The sequence below is a fragment of the Juglans regia genome, chromosome 4, assembly GCF_001411555.2.
Source record: "Juglans regia cultivar Chandler chromosome 4, Walnut 2.0, whole genome shotgun sequence".
Lineage (NCBI taxonomy): Eukaryota > Viridiplantae > Streptophyta > Magnoliopsida > Fagales > Juglandaceae > Juglans > Juglans regia.
This window is the reverse complement of record NC_049904.1, coordinates 9,605,152-9,621,606: the sequence shown is the minus strand read 5'-3', so window position 1 is coordinate 9,621,606 and position 16,455 is coordinate 9,605,152.

Below are 16,455 nucleotides of genomic sequence, written 5' to 3'. Positions count from 1 at the left end.
AAATATATATAATCATCTCTTTTCAAATACAAGAATGAGTTTTTTTAATCATGAGTATATTGCCTTATCTTATATGAGGGAATAGTTAATAATGTCAAGTAAATTTGAAAAAAGAGAAATTTTGAAGGTGATTAAATACTTTTGGATAATAATGGATATTATAGTTTTGATATTATAATTTTAACAAGTGCTTATAAATAAAGATTTTAACGATCTGACATTACTGGCAAATTTATGAATTGTCTTATTAGGGAACAAACAATGTTGAGGGGATAGAAGTGATTCTGCCTGAGGACAATGATCATGACATGATACGCTTGAGTCCCAAATCATTTAGAAAGATGAAAAGACTCAGATTTTTTAAAAGCCATGGTGCATACTTTTCTAGAAGATCACTTGATTATCTTTCTAATGAATTAAGAGTGCTTGATTGGTCAAACTGTCCTTTACAATCTTTGCCATCTAATTTCCGTGGAGAGAAGCTCTTTGATTTCAAACTATATAGATGCCGCATCCAGGAGATTAGTGGGAAATTTAAGGTACAATTATTACTTTCAATATTTCCTTCTTTAAACTTGTGATGTCAACTTCCTCAGGGTTAATATACATATTTGTTGTTTTTCAACAGAACTTGACGAGAATGAGATTTTTTGAGTGCAAGTTCTTAACCAAAATCTCGAATCTTTCGAGTTGCTCAAGTTTAAAGGAATTGGATATTAGGGATTGTGAAAATTTAGTCAAAGTTCATGATTCTATTGGATTCCTGGATAAGCTTGCTCGTTTGCGTCTTTATCAATGCTCCAACATGAAGAGTTTTCCAAGGTGTCTTAAGTTGAGATCTCTAGAAGTCCTTACACTTTTTAATTGCTCAAAACTTCAAACCTTTCCAGAAATTGAGTGTAGAATGGAATATTTATGTTTCATCTCATTATTGGGCACTCCAATAAAAGAATTGCCTTCATCCATTGGATACCTCACTCCTGCGCTTAAAGAGTTACTTTTGGGGCAATGCACAAAACTCATGCGTCTCCCTAGTAGCATTCATCAATTGCAAAATTTAAAGGTGCTAATTTGTCTCAGTGACTGTATTAATGGATGCTGCAAGGACCTGATGCGTCTCCCAATCATCGTTTCTCACTCGCAACATCTAAAGTGTCTTTCTCTAGAAAATTTTACAAATCTTGCAAAAGAAGAAATAGTTCTATCCATTGGGTACTCCAAGTGGCTTAAACATTCACAAATAACATTATCCAGAACGATTAAGAGGTCTGAACCAAAATCAAGTGCTGAATTACGACGACAACTCTTGTCGTCACTTCATTGGTATCTTGACGACTTCTCATTTTATAGCACATCCACTTTGCAAGAGTTAGATCTATCTTGGAGTGCTGTTGTCAGCCTTCCTCCGAGAATGAAAATATATGTTGAATTGAGGATTCTCAAATTGTGCCATTGTGAGAAACTTCAAGAAATTCTACATTTTCCACCAAATATACAAGAGCTATATGTCAGAGAGTGTTTCTCCTTGGAACGATTACCAGAAGTATCAACAAAATTTCAATTCTATATATCCTGTGGCTTGCGAGAGCTAAGATGGATTGACTTGTCCGGTTGCTATAAATTGGTTGCAAATATAGGGAGTCAGGTGCCAAAACCTTCATTCGTTGAGGTATGTCTGTATTTTTCTCTGTGTTTTTTATTTTTCTTAAGGTGTTTGTGTTTACGGATTGCCTTGTGTTCATGAAAATATGTGGTACATTTTAACAGGAACATATTCAGGACCATTCATGTGGTATTATATTTCCAGGGAATAAGATTCCAAATTGGTTTAGCCATACTAAGGAGATTTCAAATGGTGATGATTCTTGTGAATTGGATATTCGCGGGCCCTTGTATTTGGAAGAAATCATAGGAATTGTTTTTTGTGCTGTTCTTGGATCCGACCCGGATTACCCCTTGGGGCCCTTTTCCGGTATTTGTGTTTCTATAAATGGTGACATGCTTGTAAAAGAGAGGTTTTGCTTATATGGAGGCTCGGATCATGTATATCTAAATTACTCGTTTGCAGAATGTATCGAGCAATTGCTGCGGTACCCAACAGGAGACAATCTGAGGTTTAGATTTTATTGTGATTCTTATAATGTGATGTTTAAAAGTTGCGGAGTCCACATAATCTATAAGCATGAAGAGAATGAGAGCCTAACAGTTGGGGAGTGCTCAGTAGATTCGTCGAATGGTATCCCACTTTCTAAGAGATGCCGAGATGATGAAGACAGCAACTTGGAATTCAACGGGTACCCACAACACAAGAGACGCTCTTACAACTTGGGCAATTCAAATGTGGTTGTCGATTGCGTAGGTGTTGATGGTGATTTCGCAAAAGCAGAGGGAGGCTCTGACTCTGAGGGAAGTTTAAAAGAAGAAGTACCTGCCTCTCGATCTGCGTCCCAAGAAGGCCAGGGAATTCGGAGAAGGCTTACTAGGCATCAGGTCAGTGTCTTTGCATTCATAAAATTCCCCATTTTGGTTTTTTTTTTATTGGATTAATTTTGTTGTATTGGTTTCATGATATTAATGGCGTGTACAAGGATATTACGCTACCGGTGCAAAAGGGTTTCTCAAATCATCGGCAAAAGTCAAAGCAAATTTGGAGGAAACATGTGTGGGTGGTGTTGTTGCTGGACTTGTTTGTGTGCTCAGTGTTGTTCGTGATATGGTTTTGGGTCTGCAGGGATTGAATGGTTGAGTTGGGGGCATTTTGGTTCTCTCTCTCTCTATTTTTTTTTAAAGGTTTGGGAGGAGGTGGGGTTGGTTTTAGGACAGTGGCATGACTTTCAAGAGCAATTGGTGTATGATGAGGACGTATAAGCAAGTGTTGTTGATTTCTTCTTTTGATAATTTACTTGGAATTTTCTGCTAAATCTTTGTATGAACTTCGAGACAAGTAACTTGTTCCTCTTTCTATTGCTTGTGCATGCCTTGATTCTATACCTGTTCCTCTTTCTTTTGATATTTATGTGGTCACACAAAGCTAGTCTCCCATTTTAGCTAGCTTATGCTTCTCTTTTTGTTTCCCTTTTTTGTTAGTCTTTTGGTTCAATCTGAAATCTTTATTGTCTTGCTTTAAAACTCTTTTAAGTTCATCCTCTGTATTTGCTTGAAAACAAAGACCAGAGCTGCTAGATGAGCACCAAGTGCAATCATAAAAGCTTTTACTTGATTTTATATGTATACTTTGGTTGTAGCTAGTAATCCATTGCAATCGAGAATAGTTTCATCCTCTGTATTGGGCCAAGCTCCATTTCGTAGCTAGGAGCATAAAATCCAGGGCCAAGATAACAAATCTCGTACTTTGTTTTGTGATAACTTTTTCAGAGATCTTTGATGTAGATTGGTTTATAAAATTTCTGTCAAAAGACGTTAAAATTATTCAACATCTGGTTCGATACGCTATGTGTGTGCCAAGGAAAGATGTTACGAAAGTTGTGTATTGCCTGTTGATCTCTTGGAAAGGCATGTAAGGTTCATTCTCTTATGCTTCTATTAATTGCTTTTGTACGATATAATTATGATTTTTCTCTTCTTTGTTTTGTATACTATTTCTCACTAGATGCCAAGAAAACCTTGTTGAAAAGGAGCCCATCTTAATTAGATGCAGACCAGATTGGTGATAGTTCATATGAAATTGGACATGAGACACCTGAGACTTAACATCAGCAGGCTGGGCCGTTACACTGGCCAAAAACTTCCTGCTTTGACACCTCAATTTGATCCTAAAAAAAAAAATTTACACAATCTTATACAAGATGCATCTCGAGCAGCCTTTAGATAACTACATGACGAGGAGTTGTTTCTGGATTCGTTGCAGTGCAGAACATGAGCCAAAAAGTTTATGGTTTGAATAAGATAACTGCCATCCACATACGTATGACATAACGACCCTAGGAAGGCCCAAGTCATATGGTCTATATTTCAAAATGACTAATCAATAGATGTTTATCAAACCTATTCATCATACTCTAAAATGACTGACCAAGATTACAATTGGAGTTCCTTGTAATCATTCCACCTGATATATATTTTTCCTCTGGGGTAGTTCATAATTCTTTTTTCTGGATGTCAGTTTTTAACCATGATTCCAACTCTTTCTTAGATGTTTAGGTGTGATTTCTAAACCATGATTCCAACCCATTAACCAAATATCTATTTTTTCAGTTATCTATTTTAAAAACAAAATACTGTGCTGGTTTCTTTGCATGGGTTCCATATTTTCAACTACTCAGAGAAAACCCAAAACAATCAAAACCAAGCCAATGCAGTCTGCACGATTGCCAACATCTTTTGGGCAACACTCAGTCTACCCCAACTCTCTTTTTGACAAGTTAACTAAGCCCATAAGAAATGACCTAAGAGAACCAAAAAACCAAATAATGACTGGTCTAGTCTATATCCATATCAAATAAAGGACCGTTTGGATACTAGAATATCTCAGAATATTTGTGAATAATAATAAACTAGATTGTAAATATAGTTTGTTTTTTAATAGTTTTTCCCAAAGTTTCTTCTTGAGTTTCTAATTTCTAATGGACTTCCTTGTTATCTCAAGATATAGGGGCCCAAGGTGGAGATTGGGCCTCACTAATATTGTATACACGTCTGCCATGCCCCATCATGTCTCATATCTTACGTGTACAACTAGGATTCTCTTTGCCCAACCAATTATTTATCTTCTTTCTCCTTGAGCTGATTGCTACCTTTTACCATCAATACTGGGATTTAGCAAGAATAGTTGTTCATTACCATTAGCAAGAGTAGCAGAAGATTAAACTAGTAGATTTATTATCAACTTTCTAGTACTTGATTTGCTTTTAGATATCGATCTGCTTTCAGATAGAATCAATCACGTTAAAGCGCATGGATTCAGAGATGAGATGAGATGGTTGAGATGAAAAATAAAATTTGAAAATAAAATATTATTAGAATATTAATTTTTAATATTATTATTGTTTTGGGTTTGAAAAAATTGAATTGGAATTTGAAAAAGTTGAATTGTTTATTATATTTTGTGTGAAAATTTTGGAAAGTTGTAATGATGAAATGAGATGAAACACTTTCCGAATCCAAATGTGGCCTAAATGAATTTGAAGCATTTATGTTTTATTTGAAGCCTTGGAAGTGTATATATATATATATATATATTGGATTTGGAAAATTTATTAGTATTGTGGAGGTTGATTATCAGGTGACAGGAGTTCACTCCCTGGACCTCCGGGGTTGGGGTGTTACAATAATGACCATATATGTTTAGTCTTTGCGAATGAAATAAAGATGGTCATTTGGTTACTATTTGATGTTAAAATTCCCCTAATCTACTCGGGTTGCATTTGCATGTGTATTGAGAAAGAGAACAACCACATTGATTGTGAAGAATATTGTTTCATAGATTTTAATAATCTTGCCTTTCCAGGATGATTATTTGCATTGTTTGGTGATCCACAAAGAATACCATGATTTGAAAAATCACTTTCTTGTCCATTCCTATAAATTAGTTCGAGTTTTTACTTGGTTTCATTTTCCAACCAGATAGGAATAGATACTAAAGTTTTATATGGTGTAGCGTTTAGTGGGAAGAAACATCTTCGGCTGCATCATATTTGTCAAAACCTGTCAGTTCCATTCAACATATACAGCCATTTCAAGGTTTGGCATCTACAGCCCAAGTGGCTTGCCGGCCCCTGTTGCTTTTATTTCTTTTACTTGGGATATCTTTGTTAAATCGCCTGCCCCTATTGCTGCTATTTCCTTGAAATTGCAGCTGAGTTTTTCCTTTCATTTTTGTTTGTTCTCGTTGGTCTCTAAGACTTGATTTGGTATTTGCCATTGAAATCAAGTGTTGTCATTTGTTTCATATATGATGTTAAAAAAAATGACATTAATTTACTCGTGGGGTTGCATATGCACTAACAGTATTGTTCATGTTGGTTGGTTGGGATTATGGGAACTCAACTCTATTGATCTCAACTTTTGGGTTTAGGGACCTGTACAACATGAGCACTGATGTAACATGTCTTAATTTTCAAGGGACCTGTTCCAGATAAGGTGGTGAAGGACTATGATGATCCAAAGGTAGATTTGGAGTTAGAGCCAGGACTTGTTTGAGATGGATGAATGACATGTACGTTTAAAAGAGCTGAATCTTAAGACCACTACACTATTGCTACAGTCATCCATCTCACTCTCTCTCTCTCTTATTTGGAGGTAACCGTCAATCTTGCCAAAAGTGGGGAAATCTTCATACTTAGCTTGTAAGCTTTTCACTTTGGCCGTTTACTTAAAGCCATTAGTTTATTTCTTGCATGATGAATTAAATTGTTGTGCTGCCCTGAAATATTTCTTCTATACCCTTATTACAGCAAGTTTCAGCTAAAAACACTTGCTGAAAAATCAGAAAACACCTCTTCTCCTTCAAGAACTCCCATTAAGTTGGAGAGCAGCTTATACAAAACAATGAAATATTGATACAGACTGACTTACATCTCAGATATGCTAAATCAGCTCTTTCTAATATCAACCAACCCCTTGACACTTTCAGGAAGTTGAGACACAGCCCTGAATTCCCTTTTGCACCTTCTTTAGCAAAACAATCTGCAATTTGATAAGGGTAAGTTGTGTATGAGATCCCACATTTCTTGGAATTGAGAAGTTCTTGATCTTTATAAAGTTCCAATATGACTCCAATTATGTCATTGGCTAGTCCTTTTTTAGTATTGACCATGTGGCTTGGCCTATACTCCAACCAACCGTCCTGTTTCTCCAACAGTAGGCATAAGCAGAGACTATAAAGCATTTTGCAAATTAATCCAAAGCCATATCAAACAGAACAATCAGCAAAACCAGCCATTTCACACCTTAGCACAGACAAAATTCCTCTTGGTTTCCAATGTGTTGTGTAGCCAATGTGGTATACAAGCATGAAAGGAAATCAAGGGAAGAAAAAGAAACAAGGTTGTAACCTATCCTTTAAAAGGCCTCAGCAAGGATGGAAAGTTTCAAAGAAAGAGGCCTTCTTCGACTTGGTTGGGATATCTGTTGAAAATTGAAATGGATGATCCGTACTACAAACTTTGAGTCTGATGTTCCACACAACATATTACCTCCTTGTTCCTCCACGTATTGATCACTTCTAGCTATCAGCTATGACCTTTGCTTAAAGCAATATTGACTTATTGTTTGAGATGTCTCACACCATGTTGATAACAATTTATATTTTAGTATAAGACTTTATCATAGAGCTATATATACTCTAGCAATGAAATTTGATCTTTAAGAATTAATCTGACCTTTTTGGTTTTGGGACACTGTCTGTAAAAACAGTTTAAACTTCCTCTTTCTTTGAAGATTTAAAACTTGTTGATACAGAGTAGTTAAGGATCTTTGCCACTATGGGAATCTAATAGGCATTGTGGGGTTTTGTTAGGGGTATGCAGGCTGCAACCAAATATGTTGACTTGAAATGATCTTCATTTCGACTCGCACTGCTTTTAAAAATGGATGAATTAATGATATAAAAATGAACAGGTTGTCTGCTTTTAAAAATGAACTTCTTTTATAGATTTGAATAATCTGTCTTGTCTAGGATGCTTTGGTGAGCTTAATGATGTCATTATACAAGAGAAATCAGATGGGAAATCCAAAATAATATATCTCAGTTATTAAAGATTTTAATGATGTCATTAAAAAAGTGCCAAGGTGAGACTTAATTGTGTCATTATACAAGAGAAATCAGTTTCTGGTCCATTCCTTTAGTTCAAATTCTTACCTGGGTTCAATTTTTATTCAGATGGGAAAATATATTGACGTTTCATGTAGCAGTGAGAGAACATACAAGCACATGTGCAGCAATGGGAGGAAACAACTCTGGGGGGCCATCATATTTGCCAAAACATGTCAACTCCATTCAATACATCCAAATCAGAGTGAAGAATCACCAACTCTTCCAGTAATCACTGAAGCAGTCAACAGAAAACTGGAATTTTTTAAATGCTAACCACAGCATTTCAAAAATTCCCCCATAAACTTCGTTTCTCATAGACCATATATGTTGATACCAATCACTGTCATTTGCTAATTGCTGGAATTTCCACCGACAAAAACTCATGATATCTCAGTTGGAGTTGTTTTAGCTATAATTTATTCTGAGGGGTTCTAGCTGAGTATTCATATCAAGAGCATTTACATAATTTCAAGATGATCCAGGGCATTTGGAGAACGCACGTTAGACCTGATTTAGAACGGACCAACAAGCGCAGATCATGTAATGCCTAGACACAAACTACATAATAGAAAACTTCATAGCATCTCTGTCCCCAAGCAATTACATAAATAATAAACTCCCCATCACCTTCAGAAGTACTGAAACTGCTTCTTTTTACTTGGTTTCATATTCCAACCAGATAGGAATGATTAGACATTAAAGTTTCATATGGTGTAGCGGTTAGTGAATATGGTGTAGCACTAGTGCAGTAGTGGGAAGAAACCACTCTGGTTCCATCCTATTTGCCAAAACCTATCAGCTCCATTCAACATATATAGCCAATTCTAGGTTTAGCATCTGCAGCTCTCTTGGCAATCACAGAAGCTTCAACAGAAAACTGGACAAGGTGATCGTTGAAGAAGATTCTCTAGTGCCAATCACAACAATCCAAAATGCCGCACATCTCGGAGGATTTGTGAATTCATCCCATCATAAGGCCAGGACATATGATCTATGATCTAGATTTTTAAAAGTTTGACAAGTACAAAAATTACTTTAGTTCCAAAACTGACTTGTGCACGATCTGTGGGATAATGGGCAAGTTCACAGTGGCATGCAAAGACTCAACTTGAAATTTGAAATGGAATGTATTATATGTTTTTTGTTTTTAACTTTAATGTGCTCAAGGTTGGTGATAAAGCATTGGAAGTAGTGACATTGACTTGTTTTTTCAGCCATGGGCCACAGCTAAGTTCACAACTGAGTATACTTGGAACTCTTCCGATTTTCAGTGGAAAGAACCAGTTGCAATGAGAGCAGAACTTTCACCTCCAACATCAACGCCTCCAACATCAACGAAGCTGAGGACTTTCCCAAATAACTGTCCATGTGGGATAAAGTCATAATATAAACCTAGAAATGAGTGACTTCAACTCCAATATTGAGAAAGTAAATGTAGGAAAAGAAATGTGTTGCTACTGCAGTTTGTGATATGCATCTAAAAGCAATAAGCTTGGCTGTTTCTAGAATACGAATTTTAAGAATAATTAAAGGAATATTAAAGTGATCCAACATAAGTCTGCCTCGAGAACTTAATACGTTTATTTTTAATTTCTGTGTAGAATTGCTCAAAATGGCTTTAGAAATTGCTCAATGTAAGGAGAAATGTGGCAAAGACGGCCACATGAGGAAACACTGCCGCAAGTTTTTAAGGGAGCATGGTCAAAGCAGTAAGCGGAAGAAAGAAGATGGTGAAACTCTTGTCACTCTTATGGGAGATGTGGCAATACTCTCCACTAGAGACGAGACATGTCTGCACGTTGCAAGCCACGATGTTGAGTGGGTGGTAGACACAGCAGCATCATACAACGCCATTTCCCATAATGAATTTTTCACTACATACAAAACAGGAGACTTTGGTACGGTAAAGATGGGGAACGCCAGTTCCTCGAAGATCGTGCGAGCAGGCGAAGTGCAGATACGTCCTAGAACACGCCCCCACGTGTCGTCGAAGGTTTGAGAGGGAAGCCCACTCTCGACACGCGCCACCACGTGCCCAGAGGAAGCAACGCGCATGAACCCCAGTGCTACAGTGAAGGTTCAGCGCGTGAGTCTCACACGCCATACGAGCTCTAGCTTCTAGAAGGCACACGATTTTCACTCGCCTAAGTGTTCCATGCTCACTAGCAAGATTTTCGCACGTGAAGCACACGCGCCACGCACTGCACGCTCGACAAAGTTCCTGTTTTGGTTCTTTTTCTCATCCTTGTGCTATCTGAGTTCGATTTTAATGAAACAAGACTCGTTTCCAACAAAATCAGGGGTTCCAGACACAACGGTGTTGTCCGTTTTGTGACATTCCACCTCGAAGATCCTGTACTTGCATTTTGTATTTAGACTCAGTCTAAATCCATGGAGGATTCAGCAACAGGCGCCATGATAAAGTTGATTGCCTCAAACTACAGTCTTTGGAGACCTTGAATGGAGGATCTTTTGAACTATAAACATCTGTTTGACCCCTTGAATAATGAAGGGAAAAGCCAGATCAATTTACAGATCAAGTGTGGAAAAAGATGCATAAGAAGACTATCGGTCAGATCAGGCAATGGATCGACCATAGTGTCTTCTACCACGTGGCCCAGGAGACAAATGCATATAACCTTTGGAAAAAGTTGGAGAATATGTATCAAGCTAAGACTACTCGAAACAAGGCCCTCTTGATGAGACGGCTTGTTAACTTGAAGTTGAAGAGCGACACCTCTGTTGCCGAGCACACTAGCAAGTTTCAAAACCTAAGTAACCAGCTCGGGTCCGTCAAGTTGAATCTTAGCTTTGAAGAACAAGCCTTACTACTTCTCAGTTCATTGCCAGACAGTTGGGAGACTCTAGTGGTCTCTCTAAGTAACTCTAGTCCAGAAGGCAAACTTACCATGACGATGGTTAAGGATGCCCTGTTCAATGAGGAGGCCAAACGAAAGTAGACGAGCATGAATCAATCTCATGTCCTTGTCACTGAGAGTAGAGAATGGCCTCAAGGTAATGATAGAGGTAGAAGTGGAGGCAGAAACAGAGGGAGATCTCAACCACGTGGAAGGTCCAGCAGACGGGTAACATGAAGTGTTACCATTGTGGCAAAGAAGGCCACATGAGGAAACACTGCCACAAGGTTTTAAGGGAGCAAAGTCAAAGCAGTAAGCTGAAGAAAGAAGATAGTGAAACTCTTGTCACTCTTTTAGGAGATTTGGCAATACTCTCCACTTGTGACGAGACGTGTCTGCACGTTGCAATCCACGATGTTGAGTGGGTGGTAGACACAGTAGCATCATACCACGCCACTTCCCATATTGAATTTTTCACTACGTACAAAGGAGGACACTTTGGTATGGTAAGGATGGGGCTCGCCAATTCGTCGAAGACTGTGGGTGTAGGCAAAGTGCAGAGATGTCCAAGAACGCGCCCCCACGCGTTGATGAAGGTCGGAGAATGAAGCCCACTCTCGACACGCGCCCAGAGGGAGCAACTCGTGTAAACCCCCACGCTACAGAGAAGGTCCAGCGCATGAGTCTTAGCGCTAAATGTGTTCCAGCTTCTGGAAGGAGCGTGATTTTCACTCGCCTACATGTTCCACATGCACCGGTAAGGTTTCGGCTTGTGAAGCACACGTGCCACGAACTGCACGGACGACAGAGTTCTTGTTTTGGTTCTTTTTCTCATCCTTGTGCTATCTGAGTTCGATTTTGACGAAACAAAACTCATTTCCAACAAAATCAGGCGTTCCGAACATAATGGTGCTGTCCGTTTTGTGACCTTCCACCTCAAAGATCCTATACTTGCATTTTGTATTTAGACTTAGTATAAATCCTTGGAGGATTCAGCATCAGGCGCCATGATAAGGTTGACTTCCTCAAACTACAGTCTTCAGAGATCTCAGATGGAGGATCTCTTAAACTGTTAAGATTTGTCTCACCCCTTGGAAAATGAAGGGAAGAAGCCAAATGAATTTATGGATCAAGTGTTGAAAAAGATGCACAAGAAGACTATTAGTCAAATCAGGCAATGGATCGACCATAGTGTCTTTCACCATGTGGCCTATGAGACAGATGCATATAACCTCTAGAAAAAGTTGGAGGATATGTATCAAGCTAAGACTGCTCAAAACAAGGCCCTATTGATGAGACGGCTTGTTAACTTGAAGTTGAAGAGCGACACCTTTATTTCCGAGCACACTAGCGAGTTTCAAAACCTAGTTAACCAGCTCGGGTCTGTCAAGTTGAATCTTGGCAATGAAGAACAAGCCCTGCTACTTCTCAGTTCATTACCAGATAGTTGGGAGACACTGGTGGTCTCTCTAAGTAACTCTACTCCAGATGGCTAACTTACCATGACGATGGTTAAGGATACCCTGTTCAATGAGGAGGCTAGATGAAAGGAGACGAGCATGAATCAATCTCATGTCCTTGTCACCGAGAGTAGAGAAAGGCCTCAAGGTAATGATAGAGGGAGAAGTGGAGGCAGAAACAAAGGGAAGTCTCAACCACGTGGAAGGTCCAGTAGTAGTAGGAACTGGTAGATGGGTAACATGAAATGTTATCATTGTGGCAAAGAATGCAATATGAGGAAACACTGCTGCAAGTTTTTAAGGGAGAAAGGTCAAAGCAGTAAGCTGAAGAAAGAAGATGGTGAAACTCATGTCACTCTTTCGGGAGATGTGGCAATACTTCCCCACCGGTGACGAGATATGTCTACACGTTGCAAGCCACCATGTTAAGTGGGTGGTAGACACAGCAGCATCATACCACGCCACTTCCCATAGTGAATTATTCACTACGTACAAAGCAGGAGACTTTAGTATGGTAAGGATGGGGAATGCCAGTTCCTCAAAGATCGTGGGAGTAGGCAAAGTGCAGATAAAAACCAACATTGGTTGCACCATGGTGTTGAAGGATGTTCAACCCATTCTTGACCTTTGGCTCAACCTGATTTCAGGAAAAACCCTTAATCGACAGGGCTATGACAGTTACTTCAACAAAGGCACTTGGAAGCTGTCACAAGGTGCCATGGTTGTCGCCCAAGGACATATTTGCGGTACGTTGTACAAGATCCATGTGAAAATCGGTTCAAATAGCCTCAATGCAGCGAAAGACGAGGCTTCACTGAATTTGTGGCACAAGAGACTCGGACACATGGGTGAAAAAAGGGCTAGATATGCTTGTGAAGAAGGCACTCATCAAAGTTGTCAAAGGAACAGTGTTAAACCCTTGTTGGTACTTTTTTTCGGCGAACAATTCAGAGTCTCGTTTAATTCCTCTACAGAGAGAAGATTAGAGTTGTTGAGTCTGGTACACTCTGATGTATATGGTCCCATGGAAGAAGAGTGATTGGATGATAACAACTTGTTACCTGATAAACAGATCACCTTCTGCACCACTGAAATTTGAAGTTCCTGAGAATGTTTGGTTTGGAAAATATGTCTATTACTCTCACCTAAAAGTGTTTGGGTGCAAAGCCTTTGCACACGTATCCAAGGAGCTAAGACAGAAGCTCGATGTCAAGTCAACTCCATGTATCTTTGTTGGATATGGAGCTGAGACAAAGAGAATTGTTAGAAGTAAGGACGTTGTGTGCCTTAATGTCAGTAGAGCTTAGTTCCTATACTCCAAATCTTGTACCATTAATATTCACCACAGATAATGAGGATATGCAGGATCGAGATCCAGAAGCAGAAGAAGAAGATTAGGGTGTCGAGCAGGGGGAGCAAAAGCCCTCTCCACTAGCAGCTGGTGTACCACCACAAGGGTTAGATGGTGATAAACCTCCTTTGGTTGATGAAGCTCAACCAAGAAGATCAGCAAGAGGCCACTACTGATTCCATCGAGGAGATATCAGGAATCAAACTATATTCTGCTTACTGATGAGGGGGACCAGGAGAGCTTCCAAGAAGTTCAAACTCATGCTGATAGAAGCCTATGCGTACAGGCAATGCAAGAAGAGATGAGTTCTTTGCAGAAAAATCTGACCTATGAGTTGGTGAAACTTCCTGAAGGAAAGAAAGCCTTAAAGAACAAATGGATGTTCAAGCTCAACAAAGATGGCCATGGAAAGTTGATAAAGCACAAGGCCAGATTGGTTGTCAAAGGATTCCAGTAGAAGAAGGGAATCGACTTTGACGAGATATTTTCTCTAATGGTGAAAATGATGTCAATCTAAGTCATACTCAGATTGGTAGCGAACTTGAATTTGGAACTCGAACAAATGGATATGAAGACAGCCTTTCTCCATGGAGATTTGGAGGAGGAAATCTATATGGAGCAACCAGAAGGGTTTGAAGCTCCAAGAAAAGATCACTTAGTTTGCAAGCCAAATAAGAGTCTCTATGGCCTCAAGCAAGCGCCGAGGCAATGGTAGAAGAAGTTTGACTCATTCATGATGAGTTATGGTTACAAGAGACTTGTTGCAGATCAGTGTGTCTATGTTCGAAGATTCCAATATGACAAGTTTGTCATACTCCTTTACGTTGATGATATGTTAATCGTTGGTGAGGATAGGTCCATGATTAACAAACTAAAAAGGGAACTATCTAAGTCCTTTGACATGAAGGACTTAGGCCCATCACAACAAATTTTGGGCATGAAGATTGTTCGTGATAGGAAAGCCAAAAGGGTGTGGCTATCACAACAAAAATATGTTGAACGGGTCATCAGACATTTCAACATGGGAGATGCTAAGCCATTCAATACTCCACTTGCTAACCACTTCAAGTTGAGCAAGAGCTCATGTCCTTCTTCAAAGAAAGAGATTGAAGAAATGGAAGCAGTCCCCTACCCTTCAGCAGTAGGAAGCCTGATGTACGCAATGGTTTGTACCAGGGCAGATATTGCTCATGTTGTAGGCATGGTGAGCAGATTCCTTTCAAATCTAGGAAAGGATCATTGGGAAGAAATCAATTGGATTCTCAGCTACCTAAAAGGTACATCGAAGATGTGCCTGTATTTTGGGGGAGCTAAACCAGTTTTGGAAGGCTATACTGATTTAGATATGACTGGAGATCTGGATAGTCAGAAATCTACTTCGGGATTTCTCTTCACCTTTGCAGGAGGAGCTGTCTATTGGCAGTCCAAATTACAGAAGTATGTTGCTTTATCTACAATAGAGACAGAATAATTGCCGCAGCGGAAGCTAGGAAATAGATGTTGTGGATGAAGCATTTTCTCCAAGAACTAGGGGTTAGTCAAGAAGACTACAAGGTACTTTGGAAAGAATTAAAGAACAGAGGTGAAAAGAGAAGTTGTAGATCGATCATGCTTGTGGTTGAGAGTTCAATTTTATCCCAATGATACTGATCATCCTTCGTGGGTACAGTTTTATAAAATTTTCGGAGCCAATGTGGTATACAAGAATAATGAAAGAAAGAGCAAATAAAAAGAAAAGAGAAGAATGGATTAAACCGATCTGCAAAAAGTCCTTGACATGAGCTGTTCACGTCTTCCCTGTTGCTACTGTTTACTCTAATTAAGTTTATTTTTTTCTTTCTTTCTCTAAATATCAAGAAAAAGGGGACCATAAACATATTAAATTCTAATATTACCTAATTTGGTTAAAGCATTATAATTTATTGACTCCTTATTTTAGATCAATTATAGCAATTTAATTATATTTTGGTATTTGGTATTTGCAACACAAATTTTAAGGTTGTTAATTATTATGATATTGTGTTTTACCATTTGCTTAGTAAGTAAATTACTTGACCGCACAAACGGTTTTGATCAAAAACTACAATATATATTGATAATTAATTCCATTAATGTGAACTTAATTTAGACCTTTGACTTTTCTTAATTAATTTATTAATTTCCTCAACAGCCATTTTTCCTACCACTAATTATGATGTGTTAAAAGAGCATTATTGGAAAGTCACGTTAAATATACATATATATATATAAATATTAAGTAACCTCTTTGTGTATTTTGTAAATTAAATGAGTTAGATTCCTTTCAAAATATAAAGATTGCCATTATAAATTTATTAAAATTTTCACTGATTGAATTCTCCTACACAATTTTAGACACTGCAAATCTTATATTGAATGAACTGCTAGATCATCTTTTCAAATTTAAACTCTCTTTTTGAATGAACAGCTAGATCACTTTTTTTGTATAATAATTTTATTTAAAAATAAATAAATAAAAATTTAGTTTTTGTGTTTTTTAGCTAAATAGATCAACGGTACTAGTGGACCAATGGCGGCTTCTTTACGGGTTTTGACTTTTGATAGGGTGGCTTCCATTTTCTTTTAAATATTGACCTGCAGGCTAGCTAGCATGGTTGTTGCCGAGAATTACATCCCCAGTTCTCACCTTTTTTGACCCACTTGATCTTTATATAATTGCACCTCTCTCGTCAACATTAATTACCCAAACAAAGAAGATGAGTTCTTCCAAGGCCATACAAGCTGGATCTTCTTTCTCGCTCTGTTTCTCTTCTTCTTATTCCATCCATCCTTGGATTAAAGATGTATTCTTAAGTTTTAGAGGTGATGATGTTTGCCAAAAATTTATTTCTCATCTATACGCTGCTTTGCATAAAAGGAGAATCAACACTTACATAGACAACAATCTCGAAAAAAAAAGATGAAATTTCGCCAAAACTTTTCAAAGCAACTGATGAATCAATGATTTCTAATGTTGTACTCTCTAAGAACTAA